Genomic DNA, 21,744 nt, shown 5'->3' with positions numbered 1-21,744 from the left:
CCCAGGAGAAAGGAAAAACTTCAAAGCATGGCCCCAAATAATGGAGAGAATAGGTATGGTCTGAATACCAACAGAGCCTGAGCTTTAAGTTCAAACAACCTTTTAAGACACTTCCTGAGAAATAACTTTTTTAATGAATTGAGTTCATCTCAGGGGTAACAGCGATGTAAAGGCAGGTTCCAAATCTGACTAGTTCTCTTCTGTATGTCTTTTATATCCTGAATAACAGCTTGGGCACTGGGGATGACTCAGAAGCACCCTCACTACCCTATCACCTCCTCCAGTGAATAACTTCCAGAGCTAACATCAAAACCAGAACTTTCAGAACCTACTAATTAGGTCTTTATTGTTCAGTTTAATCAGTAGGGAAAAGAAGATTGATTTAAGAAAAGCTCTCTGTACGTGAAACAGGGAGGAAGTTCTCCCTTCATAAAAATATTTATTTTCAGAATGTTATAAGACGAGATAATAAGAATGAGTTGCAATATAGTACTACTGTGTTAGCAGGCTTATCTCTGGTAGAGGTCAAAGACATTCTGGTCTTAAAACCAGAATGTCCCACTCAGAATCATCAATTTTCACAAAGATCTATTCATCCAAGCAAGAATGCATAGATTGCGTAGTTTTCCAAAAGCTCTTATTGAGATAATTGTGGACATAAAAGGGTATGGCTGAAGCATCTCAAATTTCTGTATGAGGTGTATGCCAGAATAGCACTTTTTTGGTAGCACTTGTCTGGTGGTTTTACACCAGGACAGCTGAGATCCACCACAACCGCTCTTAAAGAAAAAGGGGGAGAAAATATGATGAAAGGGGCTCAAGGGTTGAGATAAGGACAGGGAGATCACTCAACATTGTCATCATGGGCAAAACAAACTCAGCATAGGCAGATTAATGTTACTTATTACCTATTACTGTACTGGGTCTGGCAATTACTAACAAGCTGGAGCAGTGAGAAACTAAAAACAAACTAACACCTTCCCCCATCCACCCTCTTCTACTTCCTCTGCTCAAGTGGTGCAGGGGAACAGGGCACTGGGGTTGCGGTCAGTCCCTAACACTTCATCTCCACCGCTCCTTCATGGTCACTCTCTGCCCCTGCTCCACGTGGGGTCCCTCCCACGGGATGCCGTCCTTCCGAACTGATCCTGCAGGGGCTTCCCACAAGCAGCAGCTCTTCAAGAACTACTCCACCATGGCTTTATACCATGGGGTCCATCCGTCAGGAACAAACTGCTCCAGCATGGGTCCCCCATGGGCGGCAGCTCCCCCCAGACCTGAGTGGGCTCCTCTCCACAGGCTGCAGCTCCGGCCCGGGGCCTGCTCCTGTGGGGGCTTTCCATGGGCCACAGCCTCCTCCAGGCCACATCCACCTGCTCCACCGGGGGCTCCTCCACGGGCTGCAGCGTGGAGATCTGCTCCGTGTGGGACCCATGGGCTGCAGGGGGACAGCCTGCTCCACCAGGGGCCTCTCCACAGGCCGCAGGGGAACTGCCGCTGTGTGCCTGGAGCACCTCCTGCCCTCCTGCTGCACTGACCTTGGGGGCGGAAGGGCTGCTCCTTGCTATCCCAGCTTCTGTGATGTGGCAGGTGTTGTTTTGTTGTTGTTGTTTGTTTGTTTTGTTTTGTTTTTCCTTTCTTAAATCTGCTCTCACAGAGGGGCATACAACCTCGCTTACTGGCTCAGCTGTGGCCAGCAGCGGGCCCCTTTTGAAGCTGACTGAAACTGGCCCTTATCTACCATGAAGCAGCTGCTGGGCTCTTCTGACAGAGGCCACCCTTGCAGGCCCCCACTACCAAAACCTTGCCACGTAAACCCAATACAACTTGCTACCCAAATTTACTTATGCAAAGAAAAGCTCAAAGTTAATTGACTATGGTATAAATAAAATACACACAATTTCAAGTGTTAAACCCCCTTTTCAGTTCAAGAGGAAAATGGTTGTAGTTTCTCAAATTACTCATTTTCAGGGGTTCTACATCTTTATCCGTTGTGAAGTGCTTCAGCTTTTTCATACTTCACACTTCATACTTCAAGGATTTTCTTTATCTTGATTCTTTATTAGCCATTCAAATTCTTCTTAATGATGTGCATTTGTTCAAAGTAATTATTTGGATATTTCGCTATATCACATGTATGCCGTTATCTCAGATTTTTCATTATTTTTAGTAACAGGAAAATAATAGCAAGAAAATAAGTGAAATTTGTAAACAAAATTTTTGTAATACATTGTTGGTGCAAATAAGTTTTTCTGTTTTCCTTTTTTATTTATTATTTTTTTAATCAGATTATTTTCAAGGAGCTACTGGATATTTTATTTTGTTTTGTTTTGATCTTAGTGTATTGGTAGGTCACTAATGGGCTAGTGAAAATTTTACGTGAAATTTTGCAACAGAACAGAAGTTTAAGCTGTCCACTCTAAAGCATACTGAGAACATGGGCCTCATTATACTTAAGGAACTGAAATCATTAGGTGGTAACAGCTTGTTGTCATACTAACCACCAACGTGGTCTGAATGGAAAGAGGCACCCGACTGAGGTATTTACCAGGTCTCATTCATTAACTCCCTCTCCTTGTTCACATCTGTTTTGCAGCTGTAGCCAGGTGAGAATTAACGGGGCAGTTTACATCAGGCAGATGGTATGTTCCCCAGGACAACTCTATTTAAAGAATAAGGAGGAGGAATCAGTAACTAGATAATAACCTTGGGGCAAACTGGGAATAAAAGATTTAGGATGATTTTGGAACTTGCTTTTAGTTTACAGTTGTTTGGGGAAGGGACAAAAAAATGTTTTCTAACACAGAGTCTTGCTAGATTATTGAATTTCTTTATGTGTTACTGTTGATTATTTCTCTTGAAGTAAAACCTTGTTACTCTGCTAACACAGAATACCTTCAGGTAAGAGGAAAGACACCGCTTTCCATTCCCAAAATGCAGAATTACTCATGTCTGTTACTTAGCTCATCAAAGATAATTTGTCTATTCAAAGTGAAATTAAGAAAGCCAGCCAGTGCTTTCCAAAGTAATAGAGTCAGAAGTAGTAAGAATTATTTACTACATAACCCAAATAGTTTAAAATATCTTGTCCCATTGTCTTGCTTCCTACAAAATGATAGGATCTGCTTTATTGACAATTCTGAGCAAAGAAGTCCTTAGGCAAGCTCTGAAGTAGAACTGTTCACTGACTGCTTACTTTTGGTCCAATGTAAAATGACCCTTAGCTGCACATGCCTTGTATTTGTACCTCTGTTTTAAGCCTGTAGTCACAGGAGGTGAAGTAAAGAATCACCCAGGTTTTCACAGTCCTTGTGCCCTAGAGCCGCACCAGCTCCTAGCCAAGCAATCCATGAGGAAGTCCCTGCAAGGAGAATCTCTAACCAAATATGATGCTGCTTCCAAAAAGAAATGTCAAGCACTTCATAGCAAAATAATCAGTAATGCTTGTCTCCTATTTTGTTACTAACCATGGAAGGACAGAATTAACCCTTTCACTACAGATGACTTCCACCACTTCCTACCTTTGCAGACCATGCAACCCTCTTCACAGTCTCCTCTCATGCTTCCCTGTCCTTTTAATGCTGACAGTGCTTTGTAACAGTTCCACATAATTTGATATGCCTTGCTTTTTTATAAGCCCTACTGTTCTTACTCAAATGTTTTTATATACCAGAAAGTGTGTGATGTATAACCTTTCATAACACTTGAGCATTGCATTTTTCCTAGTAATGGATTGCATCTTGTATCTGACAGTCTGCACTTGAAGCTTAAAAGCATAAAATTAAAATACCAAACAAATTTCTAAAACAGTTCCTTGAAATAACAAACTACACAGTATTTCAGAAGGTTTTAGTAAGCATTTTTCTCCTCACATCTTCCCAGACACCTGAATAAGATGATGTTCATCCCTCTTATCCTATGTGCCCTGTACTTTCTGATTCTCTAGGCTCTTTACCACACAGTTAGAAGAATTCAGAAGGACACAAGGGAAATTATTTTTTAAATTGTTCTAGTTCTGTTAAGGAGAAAATCTCAACAGCACTGTGGGGGTTTTCTTTTCTCTGATATGGTCAGAAAAGTTTTGCAAAGATATTGGCAATGGCCCAGGAGACAAGTGCAGTAGTTTGATTTCCATTACAGTGATAGGATTTTGGCATTATTCCTTTTTGTATTCTCAACAAAATACATATTTCTTGAAACAAAGTAGCTGCCACATTTCTCATGTTGACATTGGCCAGATCCTATGCTTCTCTCAGTTTCGGGGTACGTTGTTTCTCAAGTAGTCTTATTAAACATATAACTATATATAAATAAAAATGTAATTTTAAGTTCTCAGAAAGTGTGAGTGAAGTTATTTCTAGAACTATTGTTTGGCTTTTCAAAAGGCTTGCACTAAATGTCAGTTTACAAGAACTGAGCATTTACTATATCAAAGTTTAGGGAATTTAGGTGCAGACATTCTGCATTTTAATATTCCCTTACAGATTTTTGTTGCACTTGGTTTGCACAGTAAAATCTCCAGATTAAATAAATAAATAAATAAATAAATAAATAAATAAAATCTTCCTAGTATTCCCAGGTACTCTAAAGTTACACCACAGCTTAATTTTTCCTCTACCACCTTCCTTTTGGGTGGTAACATTCAGGTGACCATATTATTCAACAGTACAAAACCTAGATTCCTGAGCCAAGCAAGATGAGGAACTCACTTTCTGCATTTGCAGCTTGGTATTCTACAGCAACTGGAGTTCAAAGGAGCAAAATTGCATTTTGTTTTGTTTTCTCTGGAAAAATTTAAGTTTTCATGATTTCTACCAAGAAAGGTATAAGTAAAATATTCTTCTTTATATGTTGCTCATTAACATTTTTTTTTCCAGAGTAAAGCTGATAACAATAAGGATGTATGAATAAGCAGTATTTTTCTTCAGTTTCAAAATTCAAACAAACAAACAAACAAAAAATCTAAAGCTTCAACTTGGATTTAATGATGTTTAAATTTGCTTCATTTTCCTTATTGAAATAGCCATCTTCATTACCTAGAACATTTAATTCAATAAAAAATATTTCAGTACTTCTTTTTTTTTTTCCTATAACAATAATCAAGAATTAAACAGTTGCAACAGGACATCTGTATCACCAGTGTGATACTCTGTTGGTACCACTCCACCAGGGAATTAGAGAACTCATGAATCATAGAATCATAAAGGTTGGAAAAGACCTCCAAGATGATCTGGTCCAACTATCCCCCTACCACCAATGTCGCTCACTAAACCATGTCCCTAAGCACCATGTCCAACCTTTCCTTAAATGCCTCCAAGGACGGTGACTCCACCACCTCCCTGAGCAACCCATGAGCATCCAATGCCTAACTAAAGGAATGAAGGAAGACTAGGTACTTGCCTCTCTTCTATGAAACTGGGAAGCTTTCCATCCTAAAACACCTGTACTACCAGTGATTGTAATTCCTAGTGAGATGTAGATAAACTGTAAAAACATGAATGCAAACATCAAATCTTACAAAATTATTTTTTTTAATCCAGAGCTTCAATATTAAACAGTATCTATTCACAGTTAACAACACTGACCATGTATTTGGAGGTATATGTGATTCTTTTTGATAGTTTTCTAGCATAGACATAGCCTGCACTTTATTTATTTAATATTTAAATGCAATTTGAAAGAATATGCATAGATCTCTTCTCTAAGTAAGGATAATTTGATTGAAAAATGAATCTAGACTTCTCTCCTCTTTGAAAATGACTGGCATGACATCTTTCTAATATCATAAAACTTGAATGTTTTGAAAGTAAAGGTCATCCTAGAAATTTAATACCTGACTAGGAAAGATCTCTTCATCAGCTTTTCCTCTTTTGATCATTTAATCATCTGTATTCTCATAAATATGCCTAAAGAAGAACAGAATAGATCAGTCAAGTTCAATTTGGGTCTTTGGCTAAGATCTGAGCAATTTAAAAGATTTGTTCTATTTATAATGTCTTCTGATACTAACATTTGCATGGTTAGAATGTCTGTATCTTTTCAATTCAGATAATGAAAAAAGCCCCTGTGATGTTCATTGCACCTGTTTGAGTTAGATAGCTTAGTTGTTTCAAACTGCATGGGTACCTCTTGCTATGTTATTGTACACACTGGAAGGATCACAGAATAAAACTTGGTCTAATACACTGTAGTTAAGAAAATTAAACATCATACTCCTATGTTAACAGTAATCTACTTAAACATCTCTCTGGTTGCCTTTTGCTACACTATAGATAAGCTAAATAGAAGCAGGATCTGTTCATATTCATTGTCATCTTCAGCCATGAAGTAAATAGCTTTCTGTTCCTTAAGGTGCTAAAGTAGGAAAGATGTTTTGTATTAAAAATCTGTGTTCATATTGTTTTTTTCATAACTAATTTCATGTAAGAAAAGAAAATGTGAGCATCATCAACAGCCTTTTATGACCTTTTAATATACTCTGTGATAACATAGCCTTTAGTTACAATAAGCAGTATTTCCATTCTGATATAATTCAGAGGATAATGTTATACCTTCTGTTTATATTTATTTTGGTTTATTGCAGATACAGAGGATACAAAGCATCAATGATGTATGGCTTCCACTTGAGGCATTTCAGGTCTACAGCTAGAATGATAAAAAAATATTTTAAGAAAAAAATATGTAACGGTGATGTGTAATATTAATAGTCATCTTAAAGATTTTCCAAGCTGTAACACCACATCAGCATTATGTCAGCCTTTGCTCCTTCCCCATTTTTAGGATTCTATTTTATCTCTGAAGATTCCTTTTAAATCATGTAAACATGTAAGCACCTAAATACCTTTACCTCAGAACAGACCATGGCTTAGTACTTCACCTTATTTAAAACTCAGGCAGCTCAGAGGTGCTCATATGCATACATTCTTGCTAAATATATGTCATAACTTGAATCCACAGCAGGCAACTTCTTTTAATATTGCCACATATTACACCCATTTCTATATGTTATGAAAGAACAACACTTCTGATCATCCTACTTGTTTCCCCTTGAAAGGTGTAGACTGATGTTTACTGATCTCTAAATCAGAGATTATGATTAAATTGAATTTATTTTTCACACCTGACATACAGTTACTTTGGCTAAAATTTTGTATGTTTTTCTAGCTACAACATTCAAATGGAAGTGTTCCCTTCTTCCTACAAATGTTATCTTGTTTCATATTCTGTTCATTAGAAGAAACTGCCTTAGAATGCAATGTGGTGACTTTTTGAAAACTGAACTATCCAGAAAAAAAAATGTTTTACTGTAATTATGTGCGTATCTTTTTCACATATATTCAATGAATTACTCATTTATTTGACAGTTATATGCATGGGAAATTTGTAATGTACTTCTGAACCTAGCTGATCATGTGCAACTTGGGAATTAATCAGGAATTTGAGGACAGCTATGCGAACTTCTGAAGAGGAAACTTTTTGGGCTTCACCTTGGTAGGGTAAGTTCCATGCAAAGTTTCAAATTCCAATAAGCCTCAATATGACAAATCCAGGACTTGTCTGCTTGTGGACAAGAAACACTGTTTTTGTTTGTTTGTTTGTTTGTTTGTTGAGATTTTTATTTTTTTCACAGAAAATTTAGTATTTTCCTGTTTCCTTCTCACTACTAGGACCCTGGTTTAAATGTAAGGATCAGGGACCCACTTTGGAAGGAGAGCTTGCAGATTTGTGATGACAAAGGTAGGTAACAGTAATCACAGCCATTTTACTCTGAGTTCAGGTTTGGGAAAATCACTGTCAATTCCTCAGCATCCTTCCGGCATTTATGAGGAGGGGTAGTTAGTCAATTAGAGACATCCAAGGGCAAGAGAAAATGACTAAAGGGTTCTTTACTAAGCATTTTTAAAGTGTGCTTTTTCTACCAAATAAAGAATTGCTTGCTGAGAAAATTCAGTCAGCTCAAGAAATATAAAAGTCTTTCAAAAATAGTAATCTTTGCTCTTCCTAAGATTATGCATATAATTTGTAATAAGATTAGTTTCTATTTTATTGGTCTGCATTGTAATTAAGGTAATTTCATTACTTATTTTTCTATAATTGGAAATGGTTCCAATAAAGCTGAATAATACTAATAAATAAATATGTTTTGTGTTAGTTATATCTGAAGTATGCAAGAACAGAACAGCAATACATTTTAAAAACTTACTAAATCCCTTTATTATATACCATCAAAATGAACTGCCCTGTGGTTGATTAATACAAAATGAAGTTAATAAAACCAATAAGAAAGGAGACATCCTCTGGGGCCAGCATATGATGTGTCTTAAGCAACAGGCTATCCTATGTAAGGAACAACAATTTGATTCAATGGGAAACTGAAGAGTTCAGATCAAGACTCATAAGCATTAAATCTTATCACTTAAATAATAATAATAATAATAATAATAATTTATAAAAGTGATCACAAGAGAACTCTCCTCCCTGTAATGCGTCAGGAAACACAGACCAAATACAATTTGCTTTGCTCAGGTAAATATCTTCTTACTTGAGTGGTAGGACAGTCTTAGACAAGTAGACTTGCAATTCAAAGGAATTACATTTGAAATGGATGTAATAGGGTAATAAGGGTAGTAAATGACTAGAGATAGAAAATTACTTACTTTGCTAATGAAATTCCAATGGCTGACATTTTGGCAGCTGTATTAGTCTGCCCATTTATTTGATTTAAGTCTGCAAATCATTGCAAAAAAAAACAAACAACAGAGCTGGTTGATGATAAACACCATACTGATTTAAGAACTATCAAAAATAAAGGAAGCTTTTGGAAACTTTTGTTTATATTTTACTGTATGTAAAACAGAATGTTAGGATTCAACTGTTTATGTAAGCTTTAGTACTCTACTAGTACAGAAGAGTTTAGAAGATGTCATGTGGGAAGATAAATATTTTTGCAAGCCCTCTAGACATAAAAATTAGTGCAAGTCCTGGTGTAAAGTATCTGAAAAGCAAGAATCTGTGTTTTCCTGACTGGTTTCTGTTTGATTCCTTATCAAGCCAACACTAAAAATGTGATCACTCCATTTTTATGGCTGCTCATAATCTAGATTCTTTTGATTTTGAAGAGCTAGGCCATACCCTTAGACTTTACTACTGAAGCCAGGACTCCCATTTCTGGGTGACTGCTCCAAGAATTAAGACTTTATTGAAAAAATGGGCAGCAGCATCGATTCAGATGGTAGCAAGTTTCCACGACTATAATTTCCAATGGAAAATGTGTCATTATGCAAAATAAATAAAACAGTAAGTAAAAGAGAGTGTCTATAAGGATAGAAATTAAGGGCTTTCACCTAGCTCTCATGCTCATAGTTTAGAGCATTATGTAGCTGACAATGACCACTTCAAGCCACAAGAGACAGCTGTTTGGGAGCTGGTGTGGTAAGAGCTCTGGAATGTAAGTTATAATTCTGCTATAAGAAGGACAATTAGTTTCAGTTTCAATGTAGTTTTTTTTTTTTTTTTTTTTTTTTATCAAAGCTGTACCAGTAAGCATAGCAAACACACTCAGTTTTCCTGTGTGATCCAGGAGCTTCAAAGCTACCTTCTGCATAGAGAAAACAGCAGGCTGATTTGAGAGAACAAAGTAACCTGAGACAAGACATTTGACTAAAATCCTTATTGACTTCAAAACAAAGCAGTTGACCAATTGCTGCAAGAGTTATTCAGGTGAGAATTTCAGACAGTCCCAAAGGTTCCCACAGGCAGCATATGTAGTACATAGTCCAACAGACTGGCACTATTTGCATGTTTAAATATATTGATTAACATCCTGATCATTCCAGAAACTTCTCCAGACAGCTCCAGCCATAAAATTGACCAAACTGTACATGGATAACACACTTGTAATTAGTGGAGACTGTTCCTGCAGATACAGAATTTATCACATAGGACCATGGGCCAGCTGGGTGAAGCAAAAAATGCTCCAGGGAGTTTGAATAAATCCAGCTGGAGTTACTGGAGATAGTTACTGTCACGGGCTGGACAGTAGCTAACCAACCTGTTCAAACAATTCACTTCTCCACATGGGCATTATCCTATCCAAGAGATGCCAATGACTTCTTTCTTTCTTTTTTCTTTTTTTTTAACAAACACTCTCTGCCAATGGTAATTTGAACATTTTTAATTACAATAATGAAAAAAAAAAGCACAGAACTAATGCTTAAAGTATTTAGCAAGTAGAGAACCACAGTTTATATTCATCATACATAAAACAAAGGTTTTTAATTTCACAGGCATTCACAGCTGCTTCAGTCATGAGTAATTTTGAATAGTCACATGACTGTATGAAGATATTGGACTTAACAAAGACTTGGAAGCTTTTATTGTGAGAGTTTTATTTCAGGAACAGTATTTATGGTTTTTTATTTAAACTTGGATGTGACAAAGAAATCAGAAATGAAGCAAAGAGACTAAATTTTTATGCTTTGCTGGTTTAGTCTCCTGAAGTCAAAAATGGCTCTTGATTCATACAATATTCCGGTCTTTCAGTACTGTCTTTTACATTATTGGTAAGTGGGCAAAATTTAATTTAACTAGAGGTATATGCCTGTAAAGCAAATTTGATTTTGCAGTTGTCTCTTTCAGTGGTTTCTATAATTCTAAGCTGTGAAAGATGTGAAGATATTAAGATGTGAAAACACAGCCATATCATAATTATGGAGAGGGGCCAGATCCAGTGAACTCTGCAATTTTCCTAACAGCCCAAGGAACACTGACACTTACCTTGAGCTTGAACTGTAATGTTCATCTCAAAATAATTCGGTTGTAGCCCATGAAGGATGGTATGGCTTTTGCCTGATTTGGCCTGAAATTCTAAAATGTTTCTCCCTCGGCAGCTGTTTTACACCACCCTGAACTCTCCCCTAGTGATGCTCTAAAACCAACATTTTGCTGCAACAAATACAAGATGTTTTGGTCTAGATGTCACTACCTGCATAAGGCACTCTGAAAAGTTTCCTTGTCTAGCAGTCCTTTTTGTAGGTTTGCTAGTTTTTACCTTGCTTGTACAAATCAAATTACAGAATCACAGAATTGTAGGGTTTGGAGGGGACCTCAAGAGATCATCAGGTCCAAGCCCTCTGCCAAAGCAGGTTCCTTAGAGCAGGCTGCCCAGGTAGGCGTCCAGACGGGCCTTGAATATCTCCAGAGAAGGAGACTCCACAACCTCCCTGGGCAGCCTTTTCCAGTGTTCTGTCACCCTCACCATGAAGAAGTTCTTTCACATGTTGGTGCAGAACTTCCTGTGATCCATTTTGTGGCCATTACCCCTTGTCCAGAAACCACTGTCCCAGAAACCACTGAAAAGAGGTTGGCCAAATCCCTCTGTCTCCCACACCTCAGGTATTTATACACATTGATGAGATTCCCCTCTCAGTCTTCTTTTCTCCAGGCTGAACAGACCCAGGTCTCTCAACCTTTCCTCATAGGGAAGATGCTCCAGGCCCTGTATCATCTTTGTGACCCTCAGCTGGACTCTTTCCAGGAGATCCCTGTCTTTTTTGTACCGGGGAGCCCAGAACTGGACACAGTACTCCAGGTGAGGCCTGACCAGGGCAGAGTAGAGGGGGAGGATCACTTCCCTTAACCTGCTGGCCACACTCCTTTTAATGCACGCCAGGATCCCATTGGCCCTCTTGGCCACGAGGGCACACTGCTGGCTCATGGTCAACCTGTCATCCACCAGGACCCCCAGGTCCTTCTCCTCAGAGCTCCTCATCCCCCAGCCTGTACTGATACATGTGGTTGTTCCTTCCCTGGTGCAGGACTCTACACTTGCTCTTGTTAAACTTAATTTGGTTTCTTCCTGCCCAGCTCTCCAGCCGGTCCAGGTCTCGCTGAATGGCAGCACAACCTTCTGGCATGTCAACCACTCCTCACAGCTTTGTATCATCAGCGTACTTGCTGAGGGCAAACACTATTCCCTCATCAAGGTCGTCGATGAAGATGTTGAACAAGACCGGACCCAGCACTGACCCCTGGGGAACACCGCTAGTCACAGGTCTCCAGACGGACTCTGCGCCACCAATCACCACCCTCTGAGCTCGGCCAGTCAGCCAGTTCTCAATCCACCTTACTGTCCGCTCGTCTATCCCACACTTTCTCAGCTTTGCTAGCAGGATGTCATGGGAGACAGTATCAATAGCCTTGCTAAAGTCAAGGTGGATGACATCCACTGCTCTCCCCCCATCTGTCTAGCTGGTGATGCCATCATAGAAGGCAACGAAGTTGGTTGAGCATGATTTCCCCTTGTTGAATCTATGCTGACTACTCATAACCTTCTTCTCTTTCAATTGCTTGGAAATAGCATCCAGAACAAGCTGTTAAATGTATTTCACTTCATTTCTGTCAACAAATTGATTAACCATATTGCACCATCTGCACAACTGCTTCTTGTGCTGTTGGCCATTTTGGGTTCAAACCAGCAAATTCCAAATAGTTCTTTCCAGTCTCAGAAATGGGCCTAGAGATAGTACTTTTGTGTACAGGGGGATGGGAGTCCTGTTATTACAAAATTTCCAAGAGAATTTGGAGGCTGAATAATCAGAGTCGCTTTACTGGCATTGGGTTTGAAACAGATAACTAAAGTGATTTATAAACATTCAGAAGGTCATAGCTGAATTTCAAGGAGCATAAAACATTTTTGGTTTGAAACATAGGCCACAGCTGCTGCCAAGTTTGATTTGATACAAAACCTATCATTCCTATAACTCCTTTCAGCAGATTAGAAGCATAAATAACTTTACTTTCTTCACTATTCAAATTCACATTTAGCTTTGTTACATAGACCCGTCCTATATTATTCAAAGGTCTCTCTTCAGTATTGATTCTTCATTTCAACATTTTCCTTACCAAGGAATACCGTTGTATAGGTAAAATAATATTATCATATTTATAACACTGTTGTATTAACTTATTCCCTCATTAAAACATATCATTGATCTTGAAATCTACAGGCAGTTCCATGTAAAATCACAAAAGGTTTAATCTTCTACTTTTCAAATACTGTTTTCCACTAGGAATGTTATATTTTTTGAGATTTCCTTGCAAATTGAGAACTTTATCTACAGTTCAACCTGTCAAAATTACTCTGACCCAACAGAGCCTTGTAACAGGGGCATTGACATGTATTTTCTGCTTACCAATGAGAGTAATATCCATTGCCTTCATTGGTCACTGTTCCAAGAGCCCTACTTGGAGAAGGATTTTCAAGGGAATTATATGGTTTGCTTAAAGTGGTAAATGGACCAAGTAGCCAGCGTATATGGTTTGGTTTTCATCTTGACAACAAAATAATGAGAACTAAACAAACAAACAAACAAAAAATCTGTATGTATTCTAATTGTGCCATTTATCTTAAATAGCCTACCAAATCTGTTGCTTGTCTTATATTATCACTGACATGATTATGACTCTTAATTTTTCATTGTTTGAATCTCAGAATTACCAGGACTTTTAACACTGCTGTATGACTGTCTCCAGAGTGAATAGTAATGAAAATAGTTATTAGCCTGAGAGATTACAATACTACTATAAATACAGATTCGTTTACATGAATGTTTGCAGTCTGTGAATAATATATGTTGTGAGTCAAAGTGAATGTGATGTTTTTCTTCAAAGTAACATTTGCAAACATTTTTTTTCAACTTTGCCTATAACAGTTGGTAAATGTTGACTTGTTAACATGCAACTACTGTAAATATTGAATTTGTCCCAGCTTCTTTAATAGCTTAAATTTGCAAGGCAATGAAGAGTAAAACCACATGGGTAACCCGGTGTTCTGGTCTCATTTTCATCTCTTTTCTACCTTTCCTCTTGAAGATGTTATTGTTGAAAATTAACATATTCTAGAACAGTGACGTTGTTAGGGTGGGTGTCTTTGCTGTTGTGGTTGTCTCTCCAAAAGGGAAAAGAGGTAAAAAAGGTATTTCATAAAAATAAATATCCCATTCTTTTCCTTTCAGTACAGTCTTTTACTATATTCCAGGTACTTTATGATTTAAGCTCTTTCTGGAAGCAGCTCTATGGTAGTATTTGCCTACAGAGTGCCTATACTATTGTTTTTGTGACATTATTTAATAATAAAAAAAAAAAAAAAGAGAGAGAGAGACCTAGCTTCTTCTCTATAATGATAAGCATGCTCCAGTCTTCTTTCTTGGTAGCTGCTATTGATAACACAAGGACACAAGGACTCCTTCCATCTTACTCTATCCCTTCGCATGCAAACAGGCCAGTAGGTCTGAATTTGTTACTGAGATGTTACTGACTACATGGACTACATAAAAGAATTCTTGTGCTCTCTCTTATAGTTAATTATGTTTTTTCTTAAAATCTCCTTTGAGAATAAGTGATTTAACCCCCAAGCAACCTTGTGCCTTGTGAATTATGCTCACGCCTCACTTTTTGATTATGGTAATGCCACTGATAGCATCAGCACAATAATTAATAGCAGGTTTTGTCAATTTTATGCTTGACAAAATCCTCTTCGAGCTTACCTACATCTTACCACATCACAGAGGATTACATTTCTTCCTTTCTCCTTTTAACGTTCTTTCACTTTTCTGGTCTGTATTTGCATATCTTGAGCTTGATTTTCAATGGTGCTTACTTCTTTCATCTCCCAGTGAAAGAAAAAGAGTTTTCAGGGCTCCAAGGCTTCTGCTTTTTCATTTTCAGTGTTTAGTAGTGCTTTACCAGCAAATCCTTCCCAAAACAAAATAAGAAGGATACCTTGGAATGGTTTATTTTTCAGCCGCACCTTAAAACAGGTAATGCACATTAGGTTAAACAAAGCTATTGACAAATTCAATTTAAAGCTGGCAGTAGAGAAATTATTAATAGAGAAAAAAAAAAAAAAAGGAAATATCCACAGCAAGACCACCATTATCTAACAAATTATTTGCTTTCAAAATATATTAAAATCATGCAGATCTTAGCAAGACTGTCTGTAGCACAACACTTACCTGCCTCCTGGCAACACAGTTACAGAGGCGAACTGTGTCTCATTCCACTTGTGATATTATAATGAGATGTGAATCTACATTAAAGAGTAACATGTTTGTTTTCTCAGTAAAATTCCCCAGGTATTCCAGGATGCCAGACAGCCCTTCTATCTGTCTGCTCTATTGTTAGCATGTTTTGTAAATATAACTCAAATGCAGCTGAATCTTTTCAATTGCAAAGCATCAGGTTTTGAAGCTAGGCGGACATCACATGTATAAAATGGTTAATTATGTTGTGGTTTTCAAAGGCAATCTTAGTTTAAATCATTTGCTGCTCTGTGAGGGAAGGGTCACCTATGCACCATAACTACAAAGGGAAGAAGGCATTTCTGCTGTCTGTTGTGTCTCCATTTTGAGTGCAGGCTGCCTGCTGATTATTCTGCACTCGCTTCTCTAAAAAGCTTATTAATGTGGTCTAGAGGGAGACTGTCAGAAATGGCAGAGTGAATCAAGGGATTTTCCTTCAACATCCAAATGACATGCTGCAGCAAGAGAATTAAACAGATGACTAACCAGTGCCCTTTTGTCTGCAGATGAAGATGGGATTGCCAACTTGTAAACCAGAGACTGACATTTGGGTGGATTAAATCGTCCTGTTATTGTACTGCTAGTTTCTAATCACTAGTGCTTTCTTGATCTCAAGTGCCTCAGCTGAAAGCCTTCTCAGTTCTCTGAGACTTGTTTGCTGAAACCCTCAGCAGAGCTTTTGCTGTAAACATTTATCCATAGAGAAGTGCTTCTCTGACACTGACTGAGGAGAATAGTTGGCTTCTAGGTATTTAATTAAAACATTAAGTAGAAAAAGCTTTAGTGTCAACATTCACAAGTACTTTACTATAGCTGTGGGTTGTTATAATTGAGTTTTCCTGCAAATGCTTTTTTCTCCCCCTTCCTTCTCTAAGAGCTGGAATAGCTTGAGGATCGCTTTGCCTCATGCTGTTAGTTGTGGCTTTGAGACTGTGCCCCATGCTGTCATCCTCTGGATTCTTTCAATCTGGTTGTTAGCTTTAATTTCTAAAATCGAGATTGGATTGCAACAAGAGGCTCTAATGAAAAGAGGAAAAAAAAATAAAGTCATTTGTTAAACAGCGTTAAGAATTCTTATTTGCAACAGCACATAATGTGGTCAAGCTGATTTGTTCTGATTTTGTAAGCTGTCAGATGTTTTTTTACCTTGCAGTTAATATTAACAGGAAGAATGCACTGCTCAGGAACCAAAGGTACCATGACACATATAACAGTTCTGCCCAGATTTCTGTTTGCCACCATTCCAATGTTTTGTCATTCTGAAAAAAAACATAGACTGCACCTTCCCATGAACACTGTCACTAGAATTCACATTTAGAAAATACTGTGCTCACAAAATTATTGTCAGTTAGTTCATCAAGTTACTACTTGCAAGAATACATTTAAAAAAAAAATGAATAATAATAATAATAATAATAAAGCCCTGTATATGCCTGCTTGGAACTAATAGCAAAGTACAAAGTAATACCCTTTCACAACACTCTTCTGCATTAGGTCTGTAAAGAACATGCTTTTCTTCTAACACTCTGGGAAATCTCACTTCTACCACCTCAAATGCTCTGTGCACATTACATCTTTGACATAATGAGTCAAATATGATGCTGTTGTCCCCTGAAGAAAGCAGGGAGGTAAAGATTTCACATAACATCTTAAGTCATGGAAACAACTTTTCAAAGGAAAGAAAAGACTGTAAGCTGCCATTTTGAGATTGCCTCTGGCATTCTGGACACAGAAGTACAGAAGCCAGGAGTTACCTAAATGAAAGAAGATTTGATAAGAAACATTCTGAGCTCTCTACTTCTATAGTATTCTTGATCTATACTTTAATCTTCAATTCCCTACCTTTGTTAAACGGAAGTCAGAGGGGGGCAGTTCCAGTAGGACACACTAATATAGTCAGCTACCTGTTCACAGCCACCTTACAAATAATACAATTATATAGTATTTCTCCCCACTTTGCTCACCTCATCTAGAAAGGAAATCTATGTTTGGGCTGATGTAGAGCTGCCTGCTGTGTGCAGAGTTGCTGGAGCTCTCAGTTTCTGCTGCCTTGGCCTTACCTTCCTTGCCAGCCAGCCGTGGCGTTACAGCAGGTAGTGGAGCCTCCTTGCTTCTCCTGGTTGTTTTCCCCTTGCAGTTCTTGACATTGTGAGGCAAAGGGTGTCTGTGCTTCTCTCCAAAATATTTACAAAAAGCCCTGGAACACAAGGCATCACTCTATTAAACAACACAGTGTTACTTTATAGACATAGTGTGAATTAGCATGACACAATTACAGTATCCAACCTCAATTCCCTGTGACCCTGAGCACTTTGCCATTTCACTGTAGTGGTATGGATATAGGCAAATACAAGAACAGCAACAACAGTGTTCCCCCCTCCTATGCCAGGAAGTTATCCCTATCCTGCTGTATACTCGCATTATCTACCATTCAAAATCAACAGGAGTGAATTATTTTTTTCTTGTTACTGTATTTACTGTGGAAATAAAAACAATGTTTCCCCAGCATCCCAAGATTTTAGTATGCTGATTTGCATACCTGCAAACAACATTGCAGATATTTTTTGAACCTGTTAAATAAGCTTTTGAAATATTATTAGGAGATGAAACAGTCACATGAAAAGCTTAAACAACAAGAGCTACTATTAGTCTTTCATTCCATAAAAAAGGAAAACTAGATTCCAATACTGGAATAGCTTGAGAGAAAAATATCTGAATCCTTTGAAAATGTTTCTTTAGAAGGTGGAAATGAGAGAGCGTCAATAGAACAAGTTTAGTTGCAAAAGATATATTAATTCTATTTAACTACATTTTTTCCTCTGTCTACACATACGCACACACACAGATGATAGAACTTATCTATGTGTTGTATTTTCAGCAAAACATGTATCATCTTGTGTATAAAGTCACTACCTAGCTTATTAAGATGGGAATGCTTGAATAAACATTTACTTCTTCCTTCCACCACTTTCCAAGAAGCCTTGGATTTTCCATATATCATTAAAAGAAACTTTTGAACAAACCTTTCGTATGATGAAAAAAAAAAAAGTGTCATTTATTTTGTGACTGAACTGTTGGAAACAATTAGGACTGACAATACAGCAGGCATTCTTACAATAATTTTTAAAAAATGTAATAAATAAAAAACTTAGACAATTTGAATTGTAGTCTGATGAAAAGTGATGAACTTACACACTAATGACTAGTTTGATTTAACTTAAAGATATTGTTTTCATTGTCATTTTCATTGTCATTACAAGGTCCTGCCTGTGGAAAACTTTTTTTTTTTTTTTTTTAAATCTGTTAATGAAAATCGATGGTATCTCTTTAAAACTTGCATTAGCAAGCTGGGGAAGTCATTAGTATACAGCTGTAACCCTAAGAGTGAAGACTTGAAAGATCTGTTTATTTTCTGCCTTGCAGCTGTGTGTAAAACCCACTGAGAGAAACTTGTTACCAATTACTGGTTTAGAGGCTTCAAGTAAAGACAGCAGGTATCAAGAGAGTAAAACAGACTAGCTCACAAATAACTATACAACACTGAAACTCCTTAAGAGCAGCTGTTAAAGGAAAGGAGAGGAAATATAACTGCTGAGAAGAAAAATAAAGAAATGAGTGAGTAAGGAAGGAAGTTCAAAGTGAAGCAAGATGCAGAAGAGGAAAAAAAAAAAAAAAAAAGAGTTAACTGAGATGGAGAAGGAAGGTTTTGCATCACAAGCTTCCTGTGACAAAGATCAGATCAATAGTTGCAATCCACAAAACCAATAGAGTTCAAACAATGTCCCAGTACTTGTAATAACCAATTGGAAAGTCACCTATACGACATAATGTCACTGAGGAATATATTGCAAAAGGAAAGAACATTTAAAAAGTGTGAGAGAAACCATTAACATGAACTGTTGTAAACAAGAAATCCATCTCTGACTTGGAAAAGAAGAGACTATCAGTGAAAATCATTGAAAATAATTAATCAGTGAAAATAATTTGGTTGCATTAAATCGAAAAAAAAGTAGAATGATTTAGATTACACCAATGAGTTGGTAGATGAGAATAAAAATGATAATCCTGAGGAGAAAAAGATAAGTGAGAAAATCTAGAAAGTCATGTACCAGCAGTCATGTAGAGGTAGTCTGAGGTACTCTAGAAGAATTCTTTTATATTCACTCTGCAGTTCAGAGCATTACTTAAATATCTGCAGACTAGTAATGAATACTAGTCTAGATTTGCTAGATGCTACTATGTACTGCTCCAATGATGAGGCCACTTTAGTCTGTCCATGGTGAAAAGTGTCTCTCACCTCTGTCAGAACTCTGATTCCTTCATGCTCTCCAGCAAATTGGATTTTTGACTGTGACTGGGGTGTGAATACTGGGGGCTTCATCTCTCACTTATAACCCTTTTTCTTACTGTAGCTCCTGAGACATAAACACCTTTTTAAACACATTCTTCTCTCACTCTTCTCCCAAGGACCTACTGCACCTCATTGGAGGCAAGAGGAGGAGGACCCTTCTCTCCACTAAGACCATCTCTCCCATTCTGTGGAAAGCCATTCAGAGAAAGAGGAGAGAGCACAGGGACAAGTGCTGCAAAGCCAAGCAGGAAGCAATTATATCACTGAGACATTGTAGTATCTAAAAATTTTATCACTCTTCAGCTCTGTTGAAACTTGTGTGAGTGCCTGTCATTTTCTTCCCTGCATTTCCCATGTCATTTTAGCTTGAATAACCACAGGAGACTTTACAAGATGATTTTTCAGCAAAAGCTGATCATGAAATCTTCATAAAATCCATGGCCTTGGTTAATTGTGTGGATAGTACCCCCAGCAACCTAAACTAAGAGTGGTAACTTCTCTAACTGTTTGAAATAGATTCACATATGAACCTCAGACTTATGTCTTCATATTTTGGTCTACTTCTTTCTTTCTTCCCCCTCTCTTGTTTATGGATGACTGCCAGTTTCATATAATCCTTGCATTCAGAGTAAGCAGAAGATTGATATTGTTCTCAAAACTGGTACAAAAGAGAACATTTTGGATATTTTCTGTTCTCTTTTACATCTTCACATTGACAGGATGAAGTCCAGCTGCTTGTGCATTATGTTTCTAAAGCAATTTTAATCAGAGGAGCTCAAAGTGCTGAACAAATATAAGCCCTGTAATACCCAATGGAAAATAAGTGTTACTGTGGTATTTCTGCCCAATCCAAAGTTAGAAAGAAAAAGAAGTTTGAAGTCTAATTCAGAGAGATATTAAGGAAAGAGCATGAAGAACCACGACCAGTAAAGACATTAAGATTCCATAAGTTTGGTGCTAGAATGCCCATTCATCAGTATCGAACCTTTGAGTTCCTTAAAGTGGAAGCTATAAAAGACAGTTACACATTTTATTCTCTGTTACACTGTATAAAAAAATGGCTTGACTTAAAGAATGATCTCCAAAACCTGCACGTTGAGCACTAGAATTCCTAAAGAAGACAGCTAATTACAAGGCTAATGCCTCCCTCATTGATGTTCAAAAGGAGGAAGGCTTACCATGACTTGCCTACAAACCAGCTGTTGTTGGATAGTCTTTCATGAATGTCCTTGGTGTAAGGAAAGAACAGACCATGGGGTTTTCTAAACCTAATTTTAATCTCCTAATCCCTGGGTATCTATGCTGTCCACTGGGCTGTTATAAAGTGAAAATTCTCAGAATTATCATCATTATCAGTGTCAAGACAAAAGAGACAACTAAGAGAGGAGAGTTAGATCCACTCACAACACAGATTCGGATTAAATCACTATCAGGTCAGATGCTTCAAAAGAGACATACATAGACTATTACGTGAAAGGAAAATGCTACTACACAAGTCCTGGACAAGAAAAAAGGCTTCAAATCACAGCTTTTAAAATCATATGCCTATCAAAGTCATCAGCTAGATGTTCTCAGTCAGAACTGGCTCAAGCAAACAACAAAAAAAAAATCCTCCTTTTGGAATTAGTGGGTTTGTGTCAAGACTATGAAGCAAAAATCTGACAAACTGCTAAGCATTTGTGTTCCTTCTACTACAGTACAGTTTAAAATATCTGTTCTTATAGACTCTCTTTGCTTTTTAAAATTCATCAGTAAAAACTGAAAATTATTTTTATGTATAAAACCTTTATAGCAAAAATTAGGCAATTCCAGGTTAGAAAAGGAAAGTTCTCATTGCATGTAATATTTAAATATGGGTCACTCATTACTGTATATCATATGCACACATATACAATCTTAACAGGAGCTAATATTAATGTGACAGAAGGATATTATACCTGATTATGCATAGTAACAATTGTGAGAGTAATTGAATTATTTCCAATTTTAAAGCAGTTTTGTTAAAATGGCTGTTGCTTACTGTAAATGCTTTTTACATGTTTTCCTTTAAAGTGAAAATTGTGACTACACTGGTTTTAAAGGCTTGCTAAACGGATATTCCAGTGTTTACTTGAGAGAGGCTTCTTAAATGTTTAATGACATTAGCTCTTTGCAAAAGGCATTCATTTCCTGTATATGCAAATTTTCTTAATGTGAAACCCCCATAACAGGTAGAATGTAGAAAGTTAATGAAGCCATGTAATTACTATCACTATAGTGACTGCAGTCCCCAGAGAACAATAATGTGATAATATACATGGGTTTTGACTTTCT

The sequence above is a fragment of the Anser brachyrhynchus genome (genome assembly GCF_964034855.1).
Source record: "Anser brachyrhynchus genome assembly, chromosome: 2".
NCBI classification, from domain to species: domain Eukaryota; kingdom Metazoa; phylum Chordata; class Aves; order Anseriformes; family Anatidae; genus Anser; species Anser brachyrhynchus.
This window is presented reverse-complemented; position numbering follows the sequence as displayed.